The 24,036-nt window shown below is 35.1% G+C and overlaps 1 pseudogene across 1 annotated transcript; it reads left to right on the top strand.

The window, feature by feature from the left end:
- The first annotated feature begins 5,471 nt into the window (after window positions 1-5,471).
- On the top strand, window positions 5,472-7,142 carry LOC104609788 (isoeugenol synthase 1-like; annotated as a pseudogene). The gene is made up of 5 exons (XR_016081391.1): window positions 5,472-5,801; window positions 5,898-6,032; window positions 6,153-6,381; window positions 6,537-6,737; window positions 6,850-7,142. The product of XR_016081391.1 is annotated as an isoeugenol synthase 1-like (transcript).
- The last annotated feature ends 16,894 nt before the right edge of the window (window positions 7,143-24,036 follow it).

Below are 24,036 nucleotides of genomic sequence, written 5' to 3'. Positions count from 1 at the left end.
GAATTGTTGTAATCTCAAAGATGAGATTGAGGAGTTGATCCACCAATGTTACTTGAAGCAGTTTATCAAGCAAGAAGACCAAAGACCACTTGCCGACTAGCCAAGAGAAGTGCCATAGTCGAGCTGGAACTAACCTCCCCAAGACCCACCCACTAGCAAAGCGGCCCATCTGTGGTGTTATTAAGATGATCACGTGATGGTCTATAGTGGTAGGATGAAACACCTTGGCAAGAAAGAACTCAATTTGGGAGTTCGAACTTGAGGACGCGAACCTGTCGAAGCACCCTCATGTGGAGGAAGTGATTTACTTCACCGAGGATGATGCTCGCGAGATCTATCCACATGACGATGCCCTCATAGTCAAATTAGTAATAAACCACTTCAAGGTAAAGTAGATTTTGGTAGACTCTGGAAGCTCATCTGATATTATCTTCTTGGAGGTGTTCGAGCTGATGGAGCTCGAGAGGAAGGACCTACAGTCGGCCGACATCCCCTTGGTCAGCTTTATCGAAAAAATGGTGTGGCCCCTAGGCCAATGAGAGTGCCAATAACAGCGGGCTCGACATCGAACTCAATACACTTTGATCACGACTTTCTAGTGGTCTCAACCCCCTCGCCCCACAATGCCATTATGGGTAAGCCTATCTTGCACATCCTTCAAGCGGTAGTGTTGATCTACTATATGTTGATGAAGTTCTTGACAAACTATGGAGCAGGGGTGGTGGTGATCAGCTCGAGTGTCACAAGTGCTACAAGGCCACACTAAAGGGCAAAGGAAAGCAGGTTATTGACATCAACTTAGAGCCACCTCCGGAGAACTACGACGAGAGAGCTTACCCCATGGAGGACATCGTCTTGGTTTCGGTGTCGGATACCAACCTCAAGAAGACGATGCAGATCAGAGTTCACCTCACAAAACCACTATGCTCTGACCTGGAAAGTTTGTTAATTAAAAATATAGATTTTTTGCTTGGTCAGCAATAGAAATGCCCAACATAGACCCCTCTTTCATAACTCATAAGTTAAATATTGACCCTTTAGTCAGACCTATCGGGCAGAAGAAGAGGAACCTCGCCCAGGAGCGGTGGAGGATAGTACATGAGGAGGTCGGGAAGCTCTTCATAGCAGACTTTGTTAGAGAGGTCCAATACCCAATCTGGATTGCCAACCTAGTGTTCGTGAAGAAAGCCAACAGCAAGTGGCACATGTGTGTCGACTACACTGACCTAAACCAAGCCTACCCAAAGGATAACTTTTCACTCCTTAGGATTGATCGTCTAGTAAATGGGACCTCGGGGTTCGAGTTGTTGAGTTTCATAGATGCATAGTCTGTCTACAACCAAATCCAGATGGGCTTGTACTGAAATGGGCTTGTACTTTTATAAAAGTTATACCCTTTAGTATAAAAAACACTGGAGTGACCTACTAGTGCCTTGTGAACAAAGTTTTTTCTGATTTAATAGTCAATAAAATTGAGGTTTATGTTGATGACATGGTTGTGAAAACTTAGTTCTCAAATTCTTTAATTTTCGATCTTAATTGCATTTTTGACATTCTAAGAAAATATAACAAGAAACTCAACTCGAACAAGTGCGTCTTCGAGGTCATATCGGGCAAGTTCCTCGGGTACATAGTGAACCGATGTGGCATCAAAGTCAACCCGGACAAAATTTAGGCCATCCCAGATATGAGACCCCTTATGTCGATTAAAGAAGTTCAAAGGCTAACAAGTTGGATAGCTGCCCTAAATTGGTTTAAGTTTAAGTCGGTTGGGCAGTGCCTTCTGTTCTTTAAGGCCATAAAAAGAACTAAGACTTCAAGTGGATTGAAGAGTGCCAACTTGCGTTTGATGAGCTCAAGAGGTACCTTAGTTCACCACCTTTGTTAACTAGTCTAGAACCTAGGGACGAACTCAAACTCTACCTCTCTGTAAGTGATGAGGTAGTCAGCTCGATCCTAATTTGCGAGGTGGACAGATTGTAGTGACCTATCTACTACGTAAGTAAAGTACTGCACACCGCGGAGACTAGGTACCCGAACATCGAGAAGCTAGCCTTCTCTCTAGTGCTAGCATCCTGTAAGTTGTACCCTTACTTTCAGGCCCATACTGTCATGGTCTTAACTGATTGACCCCTAAGGCAAGTCCTCCAGAAGCCTGAGGTCTTGGGTAGGCTAACCAAATTGGTATCAAACTTAGTGAGTACGACATCCCATTTGAGCCATGTGCAACGATCAAGGCACAGGTCCTGGCCGACTTCGTCATCAAGTACACGTTCAGCACGCTGACCCTTAAAGTTGTTGAGCCCATGACCACCTCAGAGGCATCAACTAGTGCGGCACCTGCCTTGACTTGGGACAAGGAGCCCTAGATATTTCATGTAGACGGCTCATCCAACCAATGCGGAAGCTGAGATGGGATGATCCTCTATGGACCTAGCGAGGTGAAGCTGGAGTATGCTCTTCGATTCATGTTCTGAGCGTCGAAAAATGAATCTAAGTACAAGGCACTGATTGTCGGGCTATGACTGGTGAAAGAGGTCGGCACAAAACACCTCATGGTATGCAACGGCTCGTAGCTAGTGGTGAACCAAGTGAATGGGCAATATAAGGCCTGAGAGCCTAACATGTTAGCTTGGGAGTCTTTCATTCTAAGTTTTGGAAGGCATTAGTTAGGAAAAACCTTCTTAGGCTTTGTCATATGAGAAACAAGTGTTATCAGAGCAAGGTTCTCCAAGGAAATTAGTTTAACAACTAAGTGACAAAGTTTATTGATAGCCTAAGTTTTAGCCCCTTACCTAGAAGGAAGATCCATGTGGAGGGTGTGTTTATAAAGAAAGGAGCAAGACAACAACTAGGGGAAGAAAAGATCTTAATGAAACTTATAGTGATGATGAAATCTTTTAATCTAAAGAAGATGATAAGCCATGTGCAAGCTATGTAGAAAGAAAGAATAGTTAGCTACAATGAGGTTTGACCATAACTTTTGTTTATATGCTAGCTAGTTTCTAATGTTTAGATACTAATTAGCAATGATGTGTTGATTTATTGTATCGATGATTAGAATGCATTAGTTATGCTATGCTTGATCTCTGTCATTAAGTACATGATTTTGGTTAAAAATCCTAGTTCCAAACATAGATCACAGTAAGGAATTGCATTTCTGAAAGATTCATAGGTTGAGTAAGAGCCAAAATTCCTTTTAGTAAGTTTATTTGTTAGACAAGTTTTCAAAATAGAAAACCTAAGAACTTCCCTTACAAAAATGGGAATCTGTTTTATATCTCATATTATCTAGGACAATGAATTCATAAGTGTTGATCATCCCCACTCTTTTGGATAATCTCTCTTTACGTAACCAAACCCTTGCATTTATAATATATCTTACCCTTTTCCTAACTTTAGAACTAGAACCACCACCTTTAAATCCCTTGTGAGATGACTCTCCTTTCTGATTTGTTCCTTACATAACAATTCCAGAATCTTGTCTACCCTCATACTTAGGCTTCCTCCTAACCTCATTAGATAGGAGGGATATAGTGACTTCTAACTTCACCATGTCTTTCTCACACAATAACGTTGTCATCAAGTTTTCATATTTATTAAAAAGTGAGATAAGAAGCAAAAGGGCCTTGTCTTTTTCCTCTACTTTGATATCAACTTTTCCTAGTTGATTTAAGAGGCTATTAAGCATATTTAGGTGTTTCAAAAATTCCCAAATAGAGTTTTTCAAGCTTTTCCCACAATTTTGATGCAAAATCTTCCTTCATAATGTTGTAACCAAGAAGCAATCTTATCATATTAACATATCTCAACTCGATGTCCTTCCAATTAGTATCCTTTTTATCTTTTGACTTTCTATTCTTTTCCTTCAATGCTCTAACCAAGCCTTATTGAACTAGGATGCCTTTCACCTTCCTTTGTAAATACCAACATAGGAGCTCTAATACTACTTTGTTGGGGTTCATAGTAACCATCTATAGGATAAAACTACAAAGTATTTGAAATAAATAACAACCAAGAGAATCTAATAGCAATAAAAATAAAGAAATCCAACCAAAAACAAATAGAAAAAACACCACCTAGAACACAAAGATTTATGTGATTTGATCTTATTGCCTACGTCCACATGGGAAACAAAAACCATCCTTCATTATGAAAGAATATCAGAAGTAACATTTGTACCTTGTGATGTACAATCCATACTAACCCTCAACCTTTATACACCCATTCTTCTTTTCCTTTCTTAACCTAAAGAACAAGACAGGAGAATAAATCCACTCCAACACCAAGAGCATTCTTTTTCTCCTCACTAACAAAGAAAAGATCAAAAACTTCTTTAAAAATCATACGTACAAAAGAAACCTTTTATATATAAAACTCATTGGACTTAAATGAGAGACCACACCAACTGTTAGAGTATAATCTAATCCGATGGTTAAAAAATGAAACACCACCCCAACAGTGTCATTTAATCCAATTATTGACATCTGCTTTAAGAAATAGTAAATTGTCTTTTGAAAACAGTAGATGGGAAAGAACAGGGATCGAGTAGCTTAATTTCAGGCCACGCAATCTACCTTCCAAAATTGCCGATTGTCGAAGAGATTGAAGAGAACAATTCGTTGGTAATTAATTATAAATTCAAAGAAAACTCGATTATGGAAGAAATAAATAAATATGAGGATATTTGTAATACTTATATACTACTCTTCTACCTCTACACATTGTGTTCACCCAAAAAAGAATGAAAAGAAAAACCAAAACTGCTATACATAATGGCACACAGAGCTGTGTTAGAATCACTAGTAAGTTCCCTCTTGGTTACATACACACCATTGTTTTTAGCAAATCTTTGCCACTTGTTAGTCTACCGGGGGCGGAGCCAATAATTTTTTACAAGTGGGGATTTCTGGGCGATAGGGGGGCCATGGCTCCGCCCCTATTGTTTACTACCTTGTAAGGAGCAGAAGTGCTTTTATTTGGTGGAACCTTTCCCCACTGTTTATTACTTCTTTTTATTATGTACATGTGGTATGTGCATTTTTGGATAAATTGTTGAAACTTTTCCTAAAGTTTGGTAATTACAATCAAATTTTTGGTATTTTAATTGTCCAAAATACCTATACAATTACTATTGAGACTGATTTTTATAGAAAAAACAATATAAACTTCATAAACAACTAAAAAGGTGAGTTTAAAGTTGTAGCTTTACCTTTGAACGATTGATGCAAGGAAAAAATTTGGAAAACAAATCAACTTTGGAACAGAGATTGAAAGGGTTTGGGGTAGCGATTGATATGAATAGAAATTTTGAAAAAATAAACATTTTGATCAAAAGTAACTGCATAGGTATTTTAGACCCTTTTCATACCTTTTATTAGAGGATTCTAAGAGAGAGAATCTACATGCAACTGTGCTAGAAAGTTTAGGGGAACTGATTGCAATTACCAATTTAAAGTGAGGTTTCAGCAACGATGAAAAACTTCAGGAGAGGTTTTAGTAATTCAACTTTTTTTTCAAACTAGTGGTTGCTATAAAAATTCTCCAATCCCTTCCCTCACACACACACACATAGAATGAGATAGAGTGAGAGTGAGAGAGAGAGAGATAGAGAGATGGCCAGTGAGAGTAGCAAGATACTGATAGTTGGAGGAACTGGGTATGTTGGGAAGTACATGGTGAAGGCAAGTGTTTCGATGGGACATCCAACCTATGTGTATGCACGGCCTATCACATCTGAAACAAGCTCTTCCAAGCAAGAGCAGCACCGAGAAATCGAGTCTATGGGCGTCACCATCTAAGTAATTATATATGATTCAAACCTCAGCTCCATTTTTCTCTCCCATGGTGATTAGACCCTTAATTCATTTGCTCTGTATATCATCACTTGATCACAGGGAGATTTGGATGAGCATGAGAAGCTTGTGCATGTGATTCAACAAGTAGATGTGGTGATCCCTGCACTTGCAATTCCCCAATATCCCCAGCAGATCAAAATTATAAATGCCATCAAGGAAGCTGGTAACATTAAGGTAATACTGTGATCCTCTGTTTTCATCAGGAAAAGAAAAAAAAAATATATGCAATACTGAAATCATTGTCAGTTACAAGTTTGTCTTGATTGTGTTATATACTAATTAATTGTCCCTCAGAAGTTTGTCCCATCAGACTTTGGCAACGAATCTGAGAGAATTACAGGACTTCCACCTTTCCAAGCTATCTTCGACAGCAAGAAGAAGATCAGAAGGGCTACAGAGGCTTCTGGGATCCCATACACCTTCGTCACTGCCAACGCCTTTGCTGCATATTTCATAGATTACTTGTTCCATCCACATGAACAAAGAGAGGACGTTACAGTCTACGGCAGCGGTGAAGCCAAGGGTACGTATAGACTTTCCACAATTAAACATCTCATCAATTGAACTAATTATTAATTAATATATGTAGAGAACAAATTAATTGCTCTTCTGCTACCATACCAGCAATAAACCTCATCTCAGCAAACTCCTGCTTTTGATTTCTTTGTGACTGTTCAGCGGTCCTCAACTTCGAGGAGGATGTGGCTGCCTATACAATAAAAGCTGCAGTCGATCCCAGAACACTGAATCGAATTATGATGATCAGACCGCCAGGAAATATCATAACCCAGTTGAAACTTATCTCAGCTTGGGAGAAGAAGTCTGGACGGAGTCTGAAGAAGGTTCATATCCCAGAAGAACTTGTGAAGCTCTCTGAAAGTAAGAAATCCATACTGGGTTACATTTGTAGTTACACTATCACTACGTATTGTTGTATTGATCTTACCCTTAACACATTGTTTTAATTATATTCCCTTTGTTCTTTCTTCAGCCTTGCCACATCCGGATAACGTTCCACCTTCCATCCTTCACAACATCTTCGCTGTGGGAGCACAGATGAGCTTTGAACTACGGGAAGAGGATTTGGAGGCATCCAAGTTATTTCCTGATTACCAGTATACGTCAGTTGATCGTCTTCTCGACATCTGTGTCGTCAATCCACCTCCCAAACCCAAGTTGACCAGTTTTTAGTAGTTTGTGCTTTGTGGTCCGAGTTCATCTGAAAATAATAAGGTTCATGTTCAATTGTAACTCCTTAATTAAGAAGAAAAGATTTCAGCTGCAGATCCATTAAATCGATCAATGCCGTAATTTTTAATTACTACAGTAATTCAGCTTCGTTATTTTCCTGAATTTTGTCAAAATGTGGTAAAACATATGCATCGTCAGCATCATATACATGAATCCTATTTGGCTATTCCATTTTGTTTATATTCAATGTTTTAAAAATCATTCTAAATTGAAATCGTTCTAACCACCGGTTTCTAGGTTGGTGGTTTGACCATTTGGTTCAAATAGATGGTTCATTCCAACAAAAAAAATTTAAAATAAAAAGCAACCAAAACCATTGAATGGATGGACAGTTTTACCACCTGAGTCAATAGGTTATTGACAAATTCAACGGCAACGCAGACAGCACCAAGGCATCAAGGCATCAATCAATCAATCTCTGGAGCAATCAAGGAGAAATCCTCCAAGAGAGCTTCAACCTTCAAGAAGGCAGACGGCAACGCAGGAGGAGAAAATGAGGAAGGCGGCGGCAAGGAGAAGAAGTTCATCGATCTCAACCTCAAGGGGCGACATCATGAGTTCTTTCTTATACCTTGTTTGTTTAATTTCATTTATCATGAACTAATCTATTTGTAGCTAGGGCTGTGGAAAACCTAACCACGACCATTGATTGATTTTTATTTAATTCAACTAAGCTGTTTTTATTTTCATATTGTCTATGAGTTATTATGCGTAATGCAATTAGGAGCTTGGCCACCTCCTAGTTGATTTGGTTTATATGAATGAACCGGAAGGGAAATTCATATAAAAGACTAAATAATTCATAGTGTTAATTGAATGGTATATAGGAATATATATACATGATTCATCTGATGATACATGTTTTTTATAAAACTTATTGCACTTTCTATCTCGATAATTCTAATCGAGGGATCAAAGGGTTACTTGATAGAAGTAGGTCTGATATATCCTAGGAGGGAATATCATATATATTAGGAAAGACTTCAGCTTATGAAAATAATAAATCATCTTGGTTAATTTAATAAATTGATGTTCATTGGGATGGTTAGGTGGACCAATAGTCCTAGCGCTTTCAATTAAATTGTTGCAAGTTCAGTCATTGATTGCCTTTGTTTTTATTTCTGTTCTTTCTTTTTCTATCTTTAATTTTTAGTAGTTCCTATTATTAGAATTCGGTTGTTCAAATAATTGAGGAAAGCTATATTTCTAATACTTATTTTGTTAAATCCTCGTGGGAATGATACCTTTATACTACTTGATAACTAGTGCACTTGTTAGGGTTATATAATTATAGCTATCAATTATCAAATATGGGCACACCTTGTTTGACAAATTGATAGACCGTAGTTGTCATCTTGTCGACATTTAGCTTCAAAGGATCTAGATATATACAAAGTGGCTTTTGCGATGAGCCCACAGCCCATACAGCCCTCTCGTTCAAAGTCATAAACTGACGTGTAGAATGCGACAAAAAAAACAAACTATCAAAAAATGGGCTAAAATTAGTCGGCTTACTTTATCTCTCAACTCTCAAGTATTTTTTTCTTTTAAGTTTTAATACCTAAATTACTCTTTACTTTCTAAAACATGCCACCTCATTTGTGCCAGACATCCTCTGAGTGTTGTCTCATTGAGTCATTGTACTTAATTTGTATAAGCTTTTTCAGGCATCAACTTGTGTGCATTATGTTGTGCTGGTCATGTACAAGCATTTCTACTTTTTCATTCTTCAACTCCTGTGCAAGGTTCCACATATCGATATATGGACATGTTTGATACACAAAGTTTCATATGACACTTTTCAAGTGGACATAATGCTCATATTAAAATTTTGGGTCATTTAATAGAACACTCCCTATAATTTTATAAATTTATTTAAATTTTCTCTTATAATTTTCATTTTACTAAAACATTTCTATAGTTCGTAACCTATTTGCTTAATTGATCTTTAATTAAGAAATGTTTTTTTGCCATCTAAAAATAGTAACATGATTATCTAATGAAAAATGTTCTAGGGCAAGGGCTCCTGCTTGTTTATTCCAAAATCTCTAGCACTTTTCTATACCAAAAAAAAAAGATCGACAAAATAGAGCCAAATAGAGTCAAATAGAGTGGCTACACATGTTTTACTAAGGGCAAAAATAATATTTTCATTTTTATTTTCTTTTGATTAAATTTATTCAAATGAACATTAGGGTAAAAATTGTCATTTTTCACTATTAAATAATGCAAGGTCGATTAAGTAAGGCCATGTTTGGAAGTGCTTATTTGGGCAGCGACCACACCATTAAGCACTTATTGGTGTTTGAGAAATTAAATAAGCCTGAAATAAGTGCTTGTTTTAAAAATAAGGGCTTATTTTTTAAGCCCAAATTTCTAGTATTTTTTAAGTGCTTATACAATAATCACTTATTCAATTTTTTTCTTTCAAAATTATCCCTAGTTGAATTTTATAAAAGTACTTCCATAAAAGTGCTTTTATAAAAGCAACTGCTTTCGTAAAAGTGTTTTTATAAAAGTACTTTCACAAAAGTGCTTTTATTTAAAGTGCCTTCATAAAAGTACTTTCCTAAAAATACTTTTATAAAAGCGCTTTCATAAAAGTGTTTTTCATGAAATTACTTTTATAAAAGTGCTTTCAAAAAATTACTTTGATAAAAGTGTTTCTATGAAAGTAATTTCATAAGGGTATATTTTGAAATTTTGAAAGAAAATGAAGGATAAAATAGTCACAAATGCTTATTTAAGTGTTTATTGGAGAAAAAGACTACCAAATGCCCACTATGATACAAGTGATTATCTTTCAAAATAGGGATTATTGCAGATAAGGGTACTTTTGGGCCCTCATATCAATAAAAGTAATATTTTTAAAAATTTTCAAAAATAAGTTAACTTTTTAAAAATAATATCAATTTAGGGCAAAGGCACTATTCATCTTCTTCCTCTTGCAATCCATTCAGCAGCACCGCCGTCCACCGCTACCCACCGCCACCTCCGGGAATGCCTCTGCCCACCTCCGCCTCCGCCTCCGACAATGTTGTCGGAGGTGGACGGAGGCAGAGGTGGTGGTGGTGGCCACTGCCCAACGCTGCTATCGCTACCTCTGCCTCCACCCACCTCTGGCAAGAGGTGGGCGGAGGTGGCGGTGTTGGGCAGAGGAATAACCACTAGCGTCATCGCCACCTTTGCCTCCACCGTTGTCAGAGGTGGAGGTGGAGGTGGGCGGAGGTGGTGGCATTGGGTAGAGGAATGGCCACCACCGCCTCTACCTCCGCCCACCTCCGGCAATGTTGCCGGAGGCGGTGGCAGACGACGGTGCTGCTGAATGGATTGCAAGAGGAAGAAGATGAACAATGCTTTTGCCCTAAATTGATATTATTTTTAAAAAGTTAACTTATTTTTGAAATTCTTTTAAAAATATTATTTTTATTGATATTAGGGCCCAAAAGTTGCCCTTATATGCAATAATCCCTACAGGTCCGTCCATAATGAATTTATATTGGATTGAACCAATATCTGGTCCATTGATAGAAAATAAGAACATAGGTGTCAACGGACTAGGTTTGAGTTGAAACCAATCTAAATTAATAGGAATTTGAACAGATTGGACAGTCTTTGGACTGGTCCAAAATGGTCCAAAATATTCATTAGATTGGACTGGACCAGGTCCATTTGTAATGGACTCACATTAGACTGGACCGGATTGGACCAAATCTAGTCCAATTGACACCCCTACATAAGAGTATACAACTATTTTATATTTTCAAATTTATAAATAATTAATAATTATTCATATTTTATATACTACTTTTAATAAAATTTTTATAATACAAAAATTAGTTTCAGTTAGGTTTATTCATTAAATTGATGAAATCGACCAACCCGATCAACTTGACCTGATCATATTGAATCAGTTTTGCTTCGGCCATTTGTAAATCAACCAAAATCGGATGACTTGACCATTGATATATATTAATATTTTATATTTAAAATGTAATTTTTAATATGAACAAGTGAGAAGTTTCCCATATTTCTTAGTATAAAATGTTTTATATCATAATTTTCATTTTTAAATTTATTTTTTAACAATTGCACTATAATTTTTAAAATTTAAATTTAATTTTCAAGTTTAAATCTTTTGAACCAACTGACCAAACCAAAAAATCGACCCAAACTGATATAACTTGAGTGGGTCGGTTTTCAAAAATGGTCAGTCGGTTTCAACTGAGCAGGTCAATTTGGTTGGCAAAACAACATATAACGAACCGAACCAACTCATGAATACTCATAATTTCAGATAAATTAATAGTCTCATCTTTGATAAATAATAATATTTTAATTTCCAATAACTGTTGAAAATATATAGCAAAAATACACAATTATTGAAAAATATATTTGATATTGAAAAAATACAATAATTGCAAAAATACAATAAGTACTAAAAATATATTAAATTAGTGAATAAATAGCATAATCTCTAATAAATATTAATCAATAAGTTATATAAAAATACAGTAAATACAATAAGTACAATGAACAAAATTTGAAATTTTCAATAATAGTAGTTTAATCTCCAATTATAATTGAAAGTTTTTTGATAAAATAACAAAACAAAAATAAATTTATACATAATTATATTGAAAATACATTTATCATAGAAAATAATAAATAATTACAAAAATACAATAAATATTAATATTAGAATATATAATTATATAATAAATATATATTAAGAGTTTAAAATTATTATTAATAAATATTAATTTTTATGAAAGTTATTTTCTCAAACTATTAATTGATATAAGTGAAATTAGTTACTTACAATACTAAGTAAAAATATTAAATTATTTTTATAGTTATTTAATTATTAATTTCGTAAAATATTAAATTATTATTATTTTCAATATTATGTTCTAATTATTTTTCAAATTTTCATATTATTTTAAATTTATTACATAACTTCTTTATTTAACAAATTTAAAATCTAGTTATGTTAAATATTTTGTTATTTAAAATATTTAGTTACTTAACTACTAAAATAATATGTAAAATATTTAAAATTTAAAATATTAAATATTTATTTAATTTAATAATCCATAAAATTATAATTTATACTATTATTACATAATTTTATTATTAATTTTGTAAGATATTGAATTATTATTAATTTGAATCAGTGGGTAAGACCCTAAGTATAATAAGTGGGTATTTGTAAGAAACACTAAACATGAATCAATTTTTAATTATGCCATGAACTTTGAAGGTAGATAGGCAAAATTGGAAAGTTACACTTAACTCAATGACTTGATAACGATATTATACTAGGTATTGGACTAAGTTGCTTTTGATATGCCAATCAATAAGATCCTCTTATGGTTAAATACCTAGGTAATTGGAGTAATTTAGGATATTACCCGAGTGGATGATCATTGTGATAGGATCAACCCTTTTATTAAACAAGGTGAATATCAAGATTAATATTCTTTCTGATGGAAACATAAAAATGCTAGTAGTGGATTTCAATTGTATTTGAAATCTCTTTACAAAATGTATTATACTTATATTGTATTATTTTTTTAAATGGTTTGCAAAAGAATTTAATCCTAAAATTTTTCTAAACAAGGACTGTGGCGCTACATTTTGCAGTCAGGGAAGAGGTCATTCCCTATGAGTAGTGTTCTAATTATTTTAGGCTAAGAAATTAAGAGCAAGAGACCATTACAGTGTTGAAATCTGATGGGTTTTATCTCATATCAATCCATTATCCTTAGACTTTATAGGGTGGCTGAAACCAAGGATCACTTAAGCTTAAGTGCTAGGCACAAACTAAACCCAACTTGATTGGTTCAAGGGTTTACTACCCTTGTGCAATGAATTTGGCCTCAATCTTTCCAAACATGGGCTGAACCAAAGCCATATGGAATGATATGAAACTTTTGTAGGTTATACATTATTCAAGCCCAATTAGGCTTGCAATAGTTATAAACATGAACCACTAAAAGAAATGGACCTTAGCCCATTAGTCACTCCCTTGCACTCTTTCTCTTCTTCCTGTAAATCCTAGTTCGTACCAGCCAAGCAAGGGAGTGTTCTACCCTTAGTCTCGTCTATGTTTTTGAAGAAAAACATTAAAATTGAAGCAGTTCTCACAGTTGCATAAGTTCCAACTTGTTGAAGATCGAATTCAGTTGAGAAGTTGTTGTAAGATTGACCTTCAAATACAATTGCACCATCTTCAGTTAGGAGGCCGATTTGGGTTTAGATGTTTGGGCATGACAAGTTGTTGTAGGATTGACCTTCAAATACAATTGCACCATCTTCAATTAGGAGGCTGATTTCGGTTTAGATGTTTGGGCATAAACTATCCACTCTAGGAGTTGTAATTTGTGGACTCCATATCAGGCATACTCAATGTAATTTTGTGTTTCAAATCTAGTCCAATTTAATTCTAGATTGATTTAGAAAATTCAAATTTTCAAATATGGAGAAATTGATTCTCAGGTGTGGGCTGAAACTTTTGTAATTCAGACATCAATCCTAACAAGTTCGGCCATAAAATTAACAACTAATTTTCAGCCCAATCAACAAATGGGGGATGGGCTACTCCTTTTGGATAGCCCCTCAAAAAAGAAAAGAAAAATCTAATAAAATCCAATTGCTAGATAATTTATGTGTGGGGAAAATTACTTGTCTTTTCATGTTTTGGTAGAGTTTCAAAATGCTGCAGTTTTCCCGCACTTAACATTAAGTATGTGACAGGTGTCCCATTACAAATTTGGATTCCAACACTTTTGGCACTAACCAATCATTATGGCTCAGTTTGGAAGGAATACATGTAAATATGTACAGTACAAATACAACCAAAATAACACAAAATACAAGGTTTTGCAGTCTACATATTGTATTCCTTCCAAAATATAAATATATAGAGTATAAATACATACAAAATAATACAAAATACAATGTTTTGTGCTCTACATATTTGTATTTGTACTCCTTCCAAATGGAGCCTATGGCTCAATTTGGTTAAAACGCAAATTTCATTTGCATTGGAATGAATGCATGGGAGTGCAAATAGGCTAAGTATACTTTTGCTTCATATTTTACTTTGCCTTATTTGTTTTATGAGAACTAAAATAGGAAGTAAAGTGATTTTTCTTCCACCTTATATGCAAGACAATTGAGGTAGGAAGCTAGATGATGTGGTCTCCACTTTACATGAGAGAATTGAAGTGGGTGAAAGGTGATGCAAATTTTGCATCTTCTTTTTAAGATCAGTTTGGAAGGAGTATAAATACAAATATGTAGAGTACAAAACCTTTATATTTTGTATTATTTTATATGTATTTGTGCTGTACATATTTGTATTTGTACTCCTTTCAAACTGAGCCTTGGATATAAAATTTGCACTGCCAATGAGTGCAAGTGAGACAAAAGGTATAATTGTTGTGTATTAGATAAAAGTATAAATTACAAGTACATACAAAAAAATGTAAAACTGAACTGGGTGCAAAATTTGTATTTGGCAACAAACACAAACATAGTATGATACACAGTTGCTCTCATGTGAATTGGTCTTTAAACATGTATAACTGAACACCTATCACACAATGATTGGTTAGTGTCGCAAGTGGAAAATAGTGAACGAAATCCAGTTATGTAGTCTTACATGTATGGGTATCTGTACATGTATAATGAGATATATTGCTCTGTTTGTTTATAGTGCAAATCTGAATCGAAAACAAATTTTGCACTCGATTCAGTCTGGCATCTATTTGTAACTATGATTTGTATTCCCATCATACAAAATTATTTACTCTTTATATTATTTACACTCATTGACACAACATTCCCGCTATCTCAATTCTCTCATATGAAGTGGGGATCACATCATTTTGTTTCCTACATCACTTCCGAACAAATAACTCTCCAAGTACCTCCATTCTCCTTCATATAAGGTGGGAATTATATCATTTTCCTATTTTATTTTTCATAAACAAATAAGATGGTCAAATCTGAGGCAAATGTAAACTAGAATGTACACTCTACCTATCGCACTCTTATGCATTTACACTAATGCAAATAAAATTTGTACAAAAAACAAATTGAAAAGAATATAAATACAAATATATACAATACAAATACATACAAAATACTACAAGATATAAGGTTTTGCATTCTACATATTTACATTTGTACTGCCTATGTCACAAGACTGGAAGTACAAATAAAAGAGCCTATGTCACCAGACCAGAAGTGCAAGCAAAAAGTCTAGACTCACCAAACAAATTAATAATCAATCAGCCATTACTTCACTCAAATTCATCTAAGCTTTTGATTGATTAAACTCATTTTTTTTTATGTTATTATGTTGCCATTTTTGTTTATATTTTTCTCTTGTCTTCTTCCATTTGAGGGTTTTCTCCTCGGGTGTCTTCTTCCATTTGAGGGTTTTCTCTTTGGGTAGATTGCACCCTCTCTTTTTTAAAGCAGTGACTGTGAAACCTATAGATAATGATAATACTTAGATTGTCATATCCAAATTAATTTGGTCGGTGCTTGTTAGGGTATTAATTATTCCTTTCTAAGCTGGATTACCCAAGCGTCCAAATTCTGTAGGGCCGTTGCTAACAGTAGTCGAAGTGGTCGAACTGAATAGCTTATTTCTTTGTCTCTCAATAAATATAAATTAACAAGGTTTATTGGCTGGAAGCCTGAAACTAAGTTGGGAAGAGTAAAAAAAAGTTGGATCGATTACTATATTCTTAAATATTTCATTGATTATTTATTACTTTATGTAACGTTTTATAAAACGATCTAAAAATGGAATCGTTCTGGCCATCGTTTCTGGGTTGACGGTTTGACCACTCGGTTTGAACGGATGGTCTATTCTGACAGTAAAATTAAAAAATTAAAAAAATTAAAAACAGTAAAAAACTGTTGAACAGGTCAACAGGTCGATGTTTCGACCGCCTGAGTCAATGGTTTATTGACTTTTTCAACGATTTTTACTAGATTCCGGATTTGAGGTAAAACGGAACTGATTGCCTGAACGGTTCTCGGGCTAAACGGTCTGACCGTCCATGTCAACAGCAGTTCGAAAACGTTGACTTTATAAGGAAATGATAACACAATAGATCACATGGTACAATTAAGGCTGCAAGTTAAGTAAGTCACCCCATTTGGAGAGTTTCAACTACATCAAGGTGGGCCGGGTCAGGGTTTGGACCCATTGAGTGTTAAATGAATTCCCAACCCAATCTAAGTTGTACCTCTAGGTAAGGCCACTTTAAAGTCTCTTGAATCAGAAGATAATGAGCTAATGAGGATGGGTTCACATTTTCCAATTATTGACAACACGTGGCTAAAACAGAGAATCATGGCTTTAGATGTATTGTTACAACTCCATCAAGTGACAATGGCATTATTATCATCGTGCATACCTTATCTCAACTATATGTGATTAACTACATAAATGATGTTTCATTAATCCATTCTATTTAAAATTATATCCATTTATTGATGTGATAAGATACTTGCCCATTTAACATTATGTTAAGATTTTTTTTTTTTGAAAAATGCCCCAAAATAAGCATAAAAATATAAATACAGATTCATAATTTAGCAAAAAATTTTAGTACCACCTGTAAACCTAAGACACCCTTTTTATTAACGGGTGGTGGAAGGCAAGTTTACACTAACAGAGTTAAGCATAGTTTTCAAAATCGGACTGAACTAGAAAAACCAGAAACTGGTCAGATTACCGGTTCTATTTTATCCAAGAATCGTTATTTTGCCAAAAGTTGTTAATTTAATCAACAAACTGCTAATCCGGGCGATTGAACCATTCAAGCGTTCGAACTATCAAACAGTTTTGGCCTTGCTTATTTTTTATTTTAAATTTTAAATTTTTTTATCAAAACATGTCGTCCATTCAATTCGAATGGTCAGATCATTTGACCTAGAAACCAGATCTTTGATCGATTCGTTGTCCGATTCCATTTTAAAAACCTTGAAATTAAGTGATACTAAAAAAAAGTGGGACCAACATAAAAGGCATTAATTTAGTTTTAACCAGAAAAGTGGTTTGAATTAATGGCGATATACCACATCAGCCTGACGTGAATTTTCAATGGAAATGGGAATATTTTGACGGTCTATATATATATATATATATAATAGGATTCTTTTGTGACACATTAATCCAAACTCCAAAGTCCAAACTAACTAGGTGCAACATTAACAGGGCTAGAGGACGACTAACGTGTCAAATCACAAATTGAGGGAGAGCTCGTGGCCTGTGTGCGCAGCCTAGGCCGTTCAGTCCATAGCCAAATGAAAACCTGATGATATGTTTTAGTTTTGGACAAACATGTACAAACTTCATATGGTGTATGTATCATGAGTTGCCCACCCAGTACTACTAGACGATTGTAAATCATTGCCCGAGCGTGGCCCTGCGGCACCACCCAGACTGACATGTCCACTCCACTTTTCGATGGTCCATGCTCCCTCTCTATAGTCTAATGGTGGTGGTCGAGCAGCTCGTATGTAATAGCTGCTTTCTGTAGATCTGATTTTCAAATTTTTAAAATCTAATTAGTCAAAATGAAATTGAACTTGCTGATTTATTTTTGGGTATTCTATAATAACTTGAATGTTTTTCTTTCCATTTCAAAATCTGTTTAAGCAATCTTGATTCTAAATCCTAAATCCGTTTAATATTTTTTTTCTCCAAATCCTCCAATACATCTTGTACCAACACATGTTAAACCCGTTATGCATGTCTCACCCAATTATCACTTAGTTGGATGTGATGGAGGAAGATTTGGCCCGACCTCTTGGCCACCCAACACGTGGAAGCAATCGATGTTGACTTGGCAGGAGAAACAGCTCGGCACGACAGTACACTCAAGGCGCGAGCTCCGAGAGGAAGAACCAGCGGTCCGAACTCCCCAAAAGGAGCCTGAACTCTCCCTTTGACCCCGAGCCTTACGAGGAGCGCAAAGGGCAACAACCTGAACTGGCCCACCCCAGGGCAGTTCGGGTCACACTTCTATCCGAACTCAAGATTTCACCTCGCAACCACTCCGGCACTTCGTCTCCAGGCCGTCAAACTAAACAACCGTACCTGACATCAAAGGAGTCCGTATCCTGAGGCGGCGCACCTGACTGACTTAGCATCTGATGCTTGACAGCCGCACTTCAACGGCCACCTGCCACCGCCACCTCCAATTACAAAGACGACTCCGACAAAGAGAGAAGTGGCGGTTGTCTGCCCTAGCAGAGGTGATGACATGGCAGAAGCTTGGGAATGAGTGCGCGAAGTGGTTATAAAAGGCCCCTTTCCCCCAAAAAAGAGAGGTACGTGATAACTTTGCGCCATCTGGTTTTTATCTTGCCTTTGAGGAAATACTAACTTGAGCTTTGGAACATTCTCACTAGGTTCTTCCGCGGAGACTATCCGCTTTCTTCCCCGTTTCAGGCACCTTTTGGTAAATAAAACTAAAGGAATAGGGATCATTTATTCCTCCTGCCTTTTTATTTCAAAGGGAGAGGGAGGAAATAGTCATTTACTCAAATGAGAGAATGTCATTCCCTAGGAATGACAACGGTTTCAATTCCACCCAATTAAATAATTAGAATTAGAATAGACCCTATTCCTTACGGACCTTGAGTTTAAGTGATATAAGAAAAGCAAAAACATGTTCTTCAACTACGCTTTTGGTTTTAGAAATAAAAATAAATTGGCCTTGTTTAAAACCAAAATATAGTTTTTAAAACAAATACATGATTTTGAGAACCATCGTGATGGTTTTCACTTTACCTTCTCTCTGTTGGATTTCTGATATTGTATGGTTTATGAATGATGCTGGATAATATTTGATGATTTAAAATGAAAACATATTTTTCTAAAAGTAAAAAAAAAATGAAAACATGTAAAAAAGGTAAAAGAGTTAAACTTCGCTCCCTTCAGATTTCTCGTAAATATTATAACCTCCCTTCTTTTTTTAAACGGACATAAACTTCCCTTGTTAGAATAAAACATTGTTATAACTGATGGTGTCAATAAAAAGACTCGATTACCCTTAAATATACTTTAAATTTTCAACTAATCATTTTTGAAATGTTATCTAAATTCAATTGGAACCCAAATCTCCTTTTATCTCATGCGGAAGCAGAAGGCCGAATCTCCGTACTAATTACTTGCTCTAAGTTTGCTTGTATTGTGTCAATCGACTCCCTCCTCATCACCATTATAAAATCCGTGCCGATCAACCATTTGATGGTCTAGTTGCTGCAAACAACTCCAAACCCATTCCTGATCCCATCTTCATTCAAAACCATTCGGTGGTTTCTATTTTTTTAAGATAAAACTTTAACATCAATTGTCAAAAACTATCAATCTACTATAAATTGTTAACCGTAACATTTGCAAGGTAATTTTGTAAGTTATTTATTTATTATATATATATATATATTTTTTTTCTTTTTCAGTGGGTATTGTGTTTGATTCCCTGTAAAAGGTGACTAGTAATTTTTCCCTGTATCATATATAGACAAAGGCAAAGATGGATCTAAAACCAGGTCCTTAAATTCTTTCACTCTATCCCATGGGTTCCCTTTGAGTACCCGAATCTCCTAAATTTTTTTTAGATAATAATATTTTTTTGAAAAATAAATTTATTTAAAATAAATAAAAATTTTATATTATAATTAATATTTTAATATATATATATATATATAATTGGGGTTGGAGAAAAGTGAAAACCTTAATCTCCATCTCTGATCCCGATCGAAAATTCCTATTAATCCCCATCCCCATCCCTATCTTGCCAAAAAAATCTCCACCTCTGACCCCATCGGGTCAAGAAAATCAGATACCATCCGGGATGGAAGGATTGCCATCCCTAGTTGAATCCACCCCAAAATCTGCCATGAACGTCAACACGCTAGAAACCGCTATCTATTGGAAAAAAAACCCCCGAAAAAGAACAATAGTGGTTGCTTCATAGATGAGGGCAATACCGGGCTTTCCTTAAAAAATTTAACCATGGGTGAGGTCGAACTGGACCTCACAAATTCCAAACAGAGAGGAGGTTTTTGCCCAGTGACATCACTTAACAGGGGAGGTAGTAGTCCAGTTTAAAAATCTTGGGGAGGTCTTATTATTAACCATAAAAATCAGGGGAGATACAATCATACACAGATTTACAACTAATAACATGTTTTCTATGCTTTTTGTCTTAGAAAACAAATTGCTTTCAAACTGATGGGTTTAATTAGGTTTTGAAACTCACAACAAGAAAAATTGCAAATTTCAATCATCTGCTTCCCCTAATAAGAAGTAAGAACCCTAGCCGACCTTCAAAAAGTAGATAAACGTCAAGTTTCCTGTTGCACGAATTAATGACTCTTGATATTAGGTTTCCAAGCTCTAACCAGAATTCCTGTTTTTTGTTTCCATTTTCCATGCCAAACAGAAACTTTTGTTAAATGCTTTGTAGCCCAACCATGCACCATTGCCAACTCATCCGGTAATGTCCAACCGGGCTTTTCTCAACCCCTCCCTCCCTCTCTCTCTCTCATTATAACGTGATTATGGGTGTCAAGGCTGTGTTTGGTTTGACAGAAAATAAGAGAAACACGAAGTTCTCAAGGAATTTCACACAATTCCTTAAGAACTTTCCCTTTACTATCTTTTTCATTTCTCATATCCCTCAAACCAAACATAGCCCTAAGTGTTGAGTGAATTTAAACCTAGCTGGCCAGGGTTTCAATGGGGCAGCATGTAAACTTAAATGGGGACTCAGTCCTTATCACTAGCTACTGACTGTTAATTGGTCCAAGACATTCATGGGAGACAACTTTTTTTTCCTAAAAGTTTTGTGGTACAAACTTTAAATGTTGCAATATGAACTCTGTATGTAATATTGAATTGGGATCATAATGCATCATTTACAGATCAAGGTTTATTTTTGTTGTTTACAAAAAAAAAAACATTTTTATCTCACAAAATTGTATTTTCTAATTTACATGTACATGTCTTACAATTGAAATATATATATAAAAAAAAAAATTCGACTTTGACTTTTATAGTCTTGACAAAAGAAAGAATAAATAGTAAAATAAATAAATACTGTTTTTGGATGATGGATCAGACCTTTTTTAAATGCTTCAAATTGATTATTGAAAGTGATGTTTAATTAATTTTCACTTCCTACAATGCATTCTATAAACAGGATAAATAAATAGAGTGTATAATTGGTCCAGCAAAATGAGCAGTGGTGTAATGAGGGAGGGTGTGTCCATATCAAATGTTATGTGGATGGTGGACCGCAAGGCCACAATTTCCCATATGACATGCAGCTCACATAGTGGGGTTATGAGGTATCATCTTCCACTCTTTAATAAGTGTTTATTGTACAGATATTTAGAACCAATCAAAGAATGATGATTTCCATCTACAAAGGTTCCCTTAGCATCATTACAATTAGATACCTGCAACTGAAATATTTATTGATTCCATTGAGTGGATAAAGATTTCATCAGATATCCCAATAAAATAATCTACAACTCAGAGGTTGAAAAACATAAATCCTCATATTTTCTGTAGGCAGCTTTTTGGGTGTCACTCCTTCAATGTGGCTGTTGAAGAAAAATAGTACAAGGTATTATGGGTGTTCCACTTTTGTTAATGCATACTGAATTAAAAAGACAAATCATTTAGCTCTTGATGAACACCATCAGAGCAATAATACTGCCTTGATCAGAACTTCTGTATATAAAAAATTAAGAGAAATCTTTGTTCCCTCTTAGACTCTCTCTTCCACCCCATCAGTCACCTCTGATTGGGTCTGATAATTGATATATGACATGCCTTTTTCTTTTCTTCTCTCTTCACCAGTTAGTTTTGAACCTTTGACCTATTTTAAACTTTTAATTTCACAAACAAGGCTACAGAAGAGTTGGTATATATGACATGCCTGGGAAAGCTACTTTTGACTCTGGTTAGGTACTTGGCAGCTATGGGTGTCAATGGACCAGTTTTAGACTGGGCCCGTCTGGTTTAAAATTAATTTGAATGGATTAAACAGACCAATAAGATATATTAAATTGGACCAATTCAGTCCAAAATATTTATTAAATTGGATTGGATTAATCTGATCCATTGATATAAGGTTAGAATATATATATCAATAGATCGGATTTAAATTAAAACCAATCTAAATTAAAACAAATTGAATGATCCAAACATTGAATTAGATTGATCCGAAATATTCATTGAATTGGATTGGACCAAATCCACTCCAATTGACACCCCTAAAATGGCAGCAAAGTCTGAACTGCCATGAGAAAAACATGAGGTGGCCTGCAATAAATTTCGTGTAACTTATATTTGTTAATTTAATTTTTCCTTGGGATGATGTAATTAAGACAAAGCTAAGCAAGTCAAATTTAGACTTTGGTTAGGAACGTGGAAGCAGAGCCTGGATTCCCATGAGTAAACTCTAAAGCACCCATCGTCAAAGTTGATCTCCACCATTAGATGATGTGGGTGACCCACCAATCAATCCACCATCTTGATGTTTTCATGGGTTTCAATCAATCAATGGCACTTTTGTATTATACGTGGGTGTCATTTGTCCATTTACATGCAGATATTTGTGGGATTTGTCTGGCTTTCTGGAAGGGTTTCAAAAAGCATTAATTTGCAGTTTTTCTAATGAGAGCGACTTAATTTGGAGTAGATTCAGCTAACAACTACCGATTAATCCGATCGGATGGTTATAACAGTAAGATCTATCACATCATTTTGATGAAGTGTAAATTCTTCAAATCGGTACAATTTGCTTTGGTGGGACCCATCAAATTGTAGATTTCGTTATTTTATATTATATGTAATGAACAGTTTTTTCATACACTTTTATTTTATAAATTTCCTTAGATTTTTTAGACCCTCTTTGGCGTTTTTCCTTAGTGCAGGCTGTTTAGAAGTTTGGTAGACCATATTTTCATCTTTTCCTGTTCTGTTTGATTGGGGAAAATCTAGTTGTCAAAAGATTCTAATTCGAAAAATGCAAAAAGTCAATTTTGGGTTATTTTCGAAAAATTCTAAATAAAGTTTTTCAACTTTTTTTCATTTCATTTTCGTGCGAAAAAATATACCTGGGCTGCTAAGATATTTACGTAAAAACCCACTATGTCTATCGGCAGTCAGATCTTTCAAAAGAAAAAAATACTTGCCAAACTATACTTTAGTAATTGTCATTGACGAAAAGCATTTTTCTCATTTGTTAATTGGAGTAAAAAAACCTTTATTATATTCTCCTTAGTTTGTTTTTTATAAGTCTTGTTTGGTTGTAAAGTCATTCAGTTCCGAGGAGGACAAAAGTGGGCCTACATGGTGCTGAGAATACGATTCAAAGCAAACGCTACTCCACAAGTCTGTTGTTTGTCTCGTGCCTAACTATACAAGATATAAAATAAAAAAAGCACTTCTCTCTGTCATGTAAAAACAAAAAAAGTGGTTTTAACTTTTAACTCAAGCTCCAAGTGGGTATTCTATAATTGTAATTTATGGAGTCTTGTCATATTAATTTAGTAATTACTTTCACTAAAGAGTCGTCTAATGTGAACCTGCAAATTGCTATCTTGACCTTGACTTAATAAACGGGTTAGCTGGAAAATGAAATGTCCATATTGAGAACTAATCCGGATCCATTTAGAGAAATCAAACCGAATCTACAAGAGTAGCTAGGCAGGCCATTGCTTTAGGCTGTGTTGTCAAACCCGGATTAGATTGGACATTTCACATTTGTTATGGGTCCTGGTTTTCTAATGGAAATTCCACTAAAACGATGTATCGGGGACCTAGTAAGCCATACGGTTTCGGGTCCCACCCATATTTGATTTGATAGCACCG

This window comes from Nelumbo nucifera, chromosome 1, assembly GCF_055504915.1.
Source record: "Nelumbo nucifera cultivar China Antique chromosome 1, China Antique-T2T, whole genome shotgun sequence".
Classification (NCBI taxonomy): domain Eukaryota; kingdom Viridiplantae; phylum Streptophyta; class Magnoliopsida; order Proteales; family Nelumbonaceae; genus Nelumbo; species Nelumbo nucifera.
Note: the sequence above shows the minus strand (reverse complement) of the source record. Positions and strands in the feature narration are given on the sequence as shown.